The 7270-nt window shown below is 39.9% G+C and overlaps 1 pseudogene; it reads left to right on the forward strand.

The window, feature by feature from the left end:
• Window positions 1-3846: 3846 nt before the first annotated feature.
• LOC117545973 lies at window positions 3847-6184 on the forward strand (annotated as a pseudogene).
• The last annotated feature ends 1086 nt before the right edge of the window (window positions 6185-7270 follow it).

Genomic DNA, 7270 nt, shown 5'->3' on the forward strand with positions numbered 1-7270 from the left:
CACTTGTCTATTTCGTTTTAACCTTTATATATACAGTCTATGATTTTAACTTGGAGGCAACGATTAGCATCGTTAGCACCGATGTAGCTACTAGCTACCACTAGCTTACATGCTAACCCAAGCCTTACCATTAATTACGTAGCTGATTAAAATCATTAACACATAAATAAAGCACTCGAATTTCACTTACCGCATTCATGCACCGTCTGTTTTAACCGCAGAGCGAGTCACAATAGTCCGATATATAAGCATGAAGAACAAACTACCACGGCCGGCTACAAGTTGTGTTTCCTGGATGAGCTGAGCAGGCAGAGTCCCTGTAGCTTCACGGAGCAGGTAGCAGAGAGACAAGAAGCTAACAGCGGCAGGCACTTGACAGAGCTGTCACTCAATGTGACCACGCCCTAATTTATGCACAAACTTTAAGACCTAATATAAATAAAAGGGTCGCGTTAGAAAACAATTCACTCACAGATCCATAATCATGAAGGTGGAATCTAACTATATCGATAATAAAATGTATGGAGCCAGGGGTAGAAACATGTTTTTTTCTGCTGTAAAATTGGGCATTTTAACATGGGGGTCTATGGAAATTGCTCCTTTCTGCAGCCATCGCCTATCGGCCAATATAAGAACTGCAGTGTGTGGCACTTCCGTATTGGCTTCCCGGCTCTACCCCACAGTTTGCCGCTTGGGTTTAGAGCTGCCGGAGAGCAGAGCACCAGAACGCCGCTCCGGCCGGGACTTCACAAATGTCAGTAGCCATAAGGAGCCGTACACATGCCGCAGTATTTGCTTGGCTGTGTCTTTAGTTGAAAGCCCAGTGGCGATCTGATCATCTGTCATTCTGATCATACAGTCAATAACGTTGTTGTTATTAGCATCTGGTTAGTTAGCTATGCTAACGAATATAAGAAGCTTCTTCTCCAACCAGTGAGGTAAAGGCACATCTTTATATGATCATTATAGTTATAACAAAATAAGAGAATAAAGTAAACGGGTATAAATACTATATGACAGTAAAAAAAAGTTGTTAATAAACAAGAATACAGTTTGAAAGGGGAGTGATTTGTAAAATACCCATAAAGAAAAATAAAATCCGCTTCCAGTTCTGTTTCATGGGTGTTGAGAGATGTATCTATAGATCTCCTCATGTTGCTCTCAAAGTGCACCAGATTGATGCTTTTAACTTCAATATTAAAAAAAAAATCTTCCCCCCCGGAAAATGCCCCCAGACCCCACTTTAGGAGGTTAGGTCCCCCCCCTCCACTTAAATCATGTTCGCATGGATAGGAACTAAATTGCACACATCTTGTGTCCATATATTTCTGTTTTGGTGGTCATGCCACAACTGTGCACGTGCATGCATGCGCGAATCATGGTAAAATATCTGGATTAAGAGGTTGCTTTTTCTTTGCACAGCATGAAAGAAAGGCCAAATTAATGGGCTGTGATTTTAGTATTTTGAAGCAGACGTCAATAATTTGTACGGGCCCTCGAAGGATGTTGAAAAAATTGAAATGGCCCTTGAGAGGAAAAAGGTTCCCCACCCCTGTTTCTAAATCATCAGTAAAGGTCTACGACCATCTTTTCGTGTGTGGTTCGGGTGCCATCGTGTTGGCCTTCTGTAGGCATCGTACTTGCTTCAGCTGTTGCTTGGCTGTTGACCAAGTTCGGGCCATCTTCGTGCGAAATTCACAATTCCATATTCGTGGTGTCCATCTGGTGTCAATTTCGGGACAGTGTGACGCCAGCCTTAAGAATGTACTCCTAATATCAACTTGTTACCCTGTATAAAAGACACATGTTCACAGAATCAATCAATCACATTCCAACCTCTTCCGCATGGGCAAGACCAAAGAGCTGTCTAAGGACCGCAGGGACAAGATTGTAGACCTGCACAAGGCTGGGATTGGCTACAAGACCATCAGACAGCAGCTTGGAGAAGGAGACAACTGTTGGTGTGATTATTCGTGAATAGAAGAAAGACAAAATGAGCATCAATGGCCCTCGGTCTTGCGGCTCCACAAAAAGATCTCGCCCCTATTGATAATCATGCGGGAGGAACTTGTTATGATTTAGGGTCTCGGGGCGGCTCAATTTTTAATTGAGCCGTCCCTTATAGATACTATCTCTTTACGTTAGTGATGGGTATTCTGGCTCTTTTTAGTGAGTCAGTTTACCAGCCGCTGCGAGGCTGGCGCTCGCAGTTCACAGCACGTGCTCCACTAGTAGTCACAATGCTCCTGACGCTAGCGAGCTAAACAGATCTTCAAACAAAACCCTTTTATTTCTGTATTGGAGAACTGAGAAACGGTTCTGGTGTCCTTCCTGCCCTGCTGTGTCTTGTGTTTTGAGATTAGTTTTGCATGCATAATCATACCATCCTTACAGTGTTAAACTCTAACCAAAAGTAAAGCTGTTTACTGTAAAACATCTTTATAGTAAAGTACTGTTAACAGTTAATTGTGAATACAAAATGAATCATTACAGGGTGATACAAATTATATCATAACATATAGACTTAAGGAGTAAGTATTGATTACCTTTCATTTTGATACTTTGAGTACCTGTTTCTGATTATAATCACAACATGCATGTATTTTACTTTTAATGTAGTATTTTGACAGTGTTGATCTCATCCAAAGAGAACATGCGTATTGTTCCAGGTTCAACCTCTGGGTTGTTTCATTGTGCTGCTTTGACCTTTCTTACTTTATGCAAACAGAGTGATTTTAATGTTATATCAAAGCAAAATCAGCATACCCAAATGAACACTCAGATTTGATTTCAACACCTTGTGTCAATGGGTCTACACCACATAGTGTACATTTAACTATGTTTGCAGAGTAGGTACTTTAACCCCAATTTGTTGTAATTTTAAACTCTATTTGGAGATCAAATTCAAATGATATTTGTTTGTTCTTCTCAACACAAGATAGTTGTTAACCACTGCCACTCCCATATTTACACTATAATGTGTAAACAGAGGTGGGAAGTAACTAAGTACATTTGCTCAAGTACTGTACTTAAGATATAATACCAACTTTGATAACACTTGCGTCAATAATTATAATCAAAACATATAATATATATTTTTCTGAAATGGGCCAATCTGCAAATGAGTACCTTTACTTTAAGTATATTCTAGGGATCTAACGATACCAAAAACTCACGGTACGATAATATCGCGATAAAAAGTCCACGGTACGATATTTATCGCGATATTGAAAAATAAAGGGAAAACATTGTGAATTTTTATTTAAAAAATTTTTTTTAGATTAATTTTTTTTCTTTATTAAATAATAAATCGGATTTGTACAGCATTTTAGTAGGATAATAGTATTTTAAAGTGTCAACAATATAATAATCAGACCCTGCAAAGAATAAATCAAGTTTCACTTTAGTTTTTAAGTAACTCAACTCTAACTCACTCACTCAGCATCATCAAGGTTATCTTTTAGGAATATGAGCATGTCCACATTTCCAGGTAGAAGCTGGGATGTTTGGGGTGTTTACAATATCCCCTGCTGTGGAAAAAACTCTCTTGCTTGGTACTGATGTTGCTGGGACAGAGAGATATGCTTTGGTACGGTGGCCCTGAAGAGCATTTCACAAAACACCACAGCATTTCACAAAACACCACAGCATAAATAAAAATGTACTTGAATACGTTTACTAGAAATGATCCAAATGAAAACTCTACAATGAAATTGAATGTGAAATGACATCCCAGTATAAGTAGACAGATGCTGCCCTGCTCTCACACAGGTGTTGCTCGTTCAGCTAAATTGGCAGGGAGTCTACAAATGGTGCCACTTCCTGTGTGATCTAGATCATTCAGTCATGGGGACTCAACTCTACCTAGGTGTGATAGTCGTGGCTCTTTTTACAACGACTGTTGCCAATGCAGGTATGCTTAGCACATGTATGTAAACATCTGCTTTTGTTGGGGAATGTAGGGAAATATATAATAATGATTTGTTTGCAGAAATCAAAGTACAGTGTGAAAAAGACTCCATAAGCATCACATGGAAGATCCCCATGAGACTGTGACAATATGTAGCTCGTCACTTCCTCGGAAACTGCATGCCATCTGGGTTTAAGGCTCTGCCCAGGGGAGAGGGGATAGCTGAGTTTAACTAAAAACTAGATGACTGCAATTTTAAAAGACTGGTAATGTAACTGCCATGTTTCACCGAAATACCTCTCAACCTTTTCAATGTCATAATGAGCTTCTTTTTTCTTCAGGTGAAAGGGAAGAATCTCATCTACAAAAATGAGCTGACTTTCAGGCCCAGATCAAGGTCGAGTCCTGCAGCTTATGTGTATCCCATCGAGTGCGTTTATCCAAGGTAGGAGTTTCTTTCTTATTTAAATTCGAGTTTAAAGCTGATATATGGGATGAATGTTGTTAATATATTTCAGACCTACGGGGTGGTTTCCTCCTTTCCTGAACCCGGGGTCAGGGGTTGCCGGAGGCCGAGGAGGGCTGAAGTTCCACATGCTGCTCCTAAATGGTGAGGGCTCATGCTCCTAAAGGCAAAACACTCAAAAAATGCACACTAAGCCGTTTTTACTTTTCCCCTTACAGAACAAATGACAGCGGTAGCGGAGACAAATGTCATCCCCCTGGGTTCCTTCATGCCAATAAGGGCAACAGTGGAGCAGAAGTCCCATCAGCCATTGCTGCTGCTCATGGAGGAATGTGTGGCAGCCACTACGCCTGAGCTGCAGGCTAACAGCAATGTGTACCCCATCATTACAATAAGGGGTGAGATCCAGTCTCTGATTTCTTTAATTGTTTTCTGGAGTTTAGTCCTTATCGCTTATCTGAATTTCTTCAGGTGTCTCCTGGACAGTGTGAAGGGAAACTCCAGGTTTCTCCCTCGGTACCACTCGTCTGCAATCATCCTCTACCTGCAGTCCTTCAAGTTTGGTCTCGGCGAGGAGGTGAGGGGGTAAATGTAAAGTGCTCTAAAGAATATTTGGTTCCTAGCAAACATGTATGTTTCATGTGCTCCTCAGGTGTACATTCACTGCAAACTGCTCGCATGGGATCCTGAAGTTCTAAGTGAGAGCAAGAAAGCTTTGCCACTATGTAAAGGAAAATGAACGGTAAGGGAAGAGTTTGATATGTTGGAAGTATGTGAAAATGTTCTTGCCAGCAGTTTAATATGATGAATGCAACTGATGCCATGTGCAACAAGTATGCACCATTAGCCAAGGATGCTAGCTTATTTTAGCATAACATATCCAACTTGAAGTAGATCAATGCATGTACTTTGATCAGTATTGTGCTTTTATATATCTATAAAAAATGATCTCCTGCTAACTAACAAAGTATAGACAACCAATTGTGACGAATGATAATTGTAAAATATTTGAGAATAACAATATATTTGTTTTAAAAGGAGGGGCACTCAAATGATTAGCCACCTAATGAGATTTATAAAATAAAAAAAGCCCTGAGCTTTTGTAAAATGCTAACCTTGTTCTGCACTGTAGATGGAAAGATATCTTTTGGTCATTAACTTGATATTTATAATTTTACCAGTTTTAGTTTTTTATAGAAACATCACACCATTTTATAACGGCTTTTTTCTTCTGTGTATACAAAATGTTGTAAAGCCATGCTGATGTATTTGAGCCTTAACGATTGCTGCCTCCTCAGATGGGAACTCCTGGATGACCCCATGCAGAGCTCCATGTGTGACTGCTGTTCTAGGACCTGCAACACTCGCTCCAAGAGAGGAGACGAATGGGGTATCGCTTTTATGCTAACTTGTATGCTTTTTTTAATGTAGTCTTTTTCATTATGAAGTTATTATTGTTTTCTTCCACCTCAGAATCCAACGGCTTCATGCACACTTCTGTGTTGGGACCCCTGATCATAATGGATCCATCGCAACAAAATGCCCACAATGCATCGGATGTTTCCATTGCTGACCAAGGTTAATGAGTATTTATTTATGGTATTTGTCTTGACGTTTTGTTCAAAACTTGCCATAAGACTAACGTTGCTAAATATTTTCTCAACAGGAAGTCCAGTCTAAGATTGGGGAGACTGAACAGAGGGCCCAGGTGGACGACATCCATATGCAGATTAAAGTTGTCTATAGTCTCTGTATAAATAAAACTGTTGTTAACTCCTGTTGAGTATAAAACGAGTATCTTTACTTCATATGAAGGTCCTACTGTCCTCAACTGTGTCCATCTGTCCTATCAGTAGAATTTTACTAATTTTGTGTGACTTTTGTCTTTGAAAGATACTGTCAATTATAATGTAACCTTTAATGGCCATGTGAGTTGGAGTATAGCCCCTGAATCTTTCTTTCTTTCTTAACATATATAATAGGGATGGCCTGCATGGCACGTGTTTATGCAGTTAAAGGATGACATCATAGCAACACAACTAATATTCACGTGTGTGGATATTTTCTCACACTGAATACAACTTAAATGAACTGAAACATTTACCTTTTTCCCTTACCTTGAGTTTCCATTAGGTCAAAGCTATAAAAATAACACATTTGAATAGGACAGGACATCTGATAAAGGAATACTACCTTCCCCCAAATGATCATTTGTTTAGAAATGACTCACCTTTTAATTCTCAAAGAAAACTTTTTCTTGCTTGACTTGAAGTATCCCAATGTATACATATATTAATGTTAATATATATAACTGTTACGTTCCCTCTTTGCTAGGGGTAAAAAGGGGAAACGACACGACCAGTTTGTAATTGGTATTGGTTACCGGTGGGTTTATTTATGACTGCAAGTAAGCAAAATGATGTACACAACCAGCTTGGCCCAACAACGGGTCAAGCTGTCACTATCCAACAAAAGGGGTCTCCAAAAGAGAGTTGCCCCGCTATACAAAAGGAAAGAAAATCTCACTTCTAAAGTGGAAACAAAACAATAACAAAACGGGACTGTGTGGAAACACAGCTGTTGCTGATCAACCGGTGCTAATCACCGGGGTCTAAGCAATATACACAAATGCTGATCTACAGGCGCTAAGCTATCCTGGGTCTAAGCAACACACACACACAAACCCTACACTAAACACAGAATACCACAACACACTGCTAACCAGTGTGCTCGCACAGAACCCTACAGAATACACACTGCTAGTCAGTCTACAGAAGCACAGAATACACACTGCTAGTCAGTCTACAGAATCACAGAATACACACTGCTAGTCAGTCTACAGAATCACAGGATGAGGGCTTTGTCACAAGTAGAGGGTTGAGGCATCTGTCACA

Source organism: Gymnodraco acuticeps, unplaced genomic scaffold (genome assembly GCF_902827175.1).
Source record: "Gymnodraco acuticeps unplaced genomic scaffold, fGymAcu1.1, whole genome shotgun sequence".
Classification (NCBI taxonomy): domain Eukaryota; kingdom Metazoa; phylum Chordata; class Actinopteri; order Perciformes; family Bathydraconidae; genus Gymnodraco; species Gymnodraco acuticeps.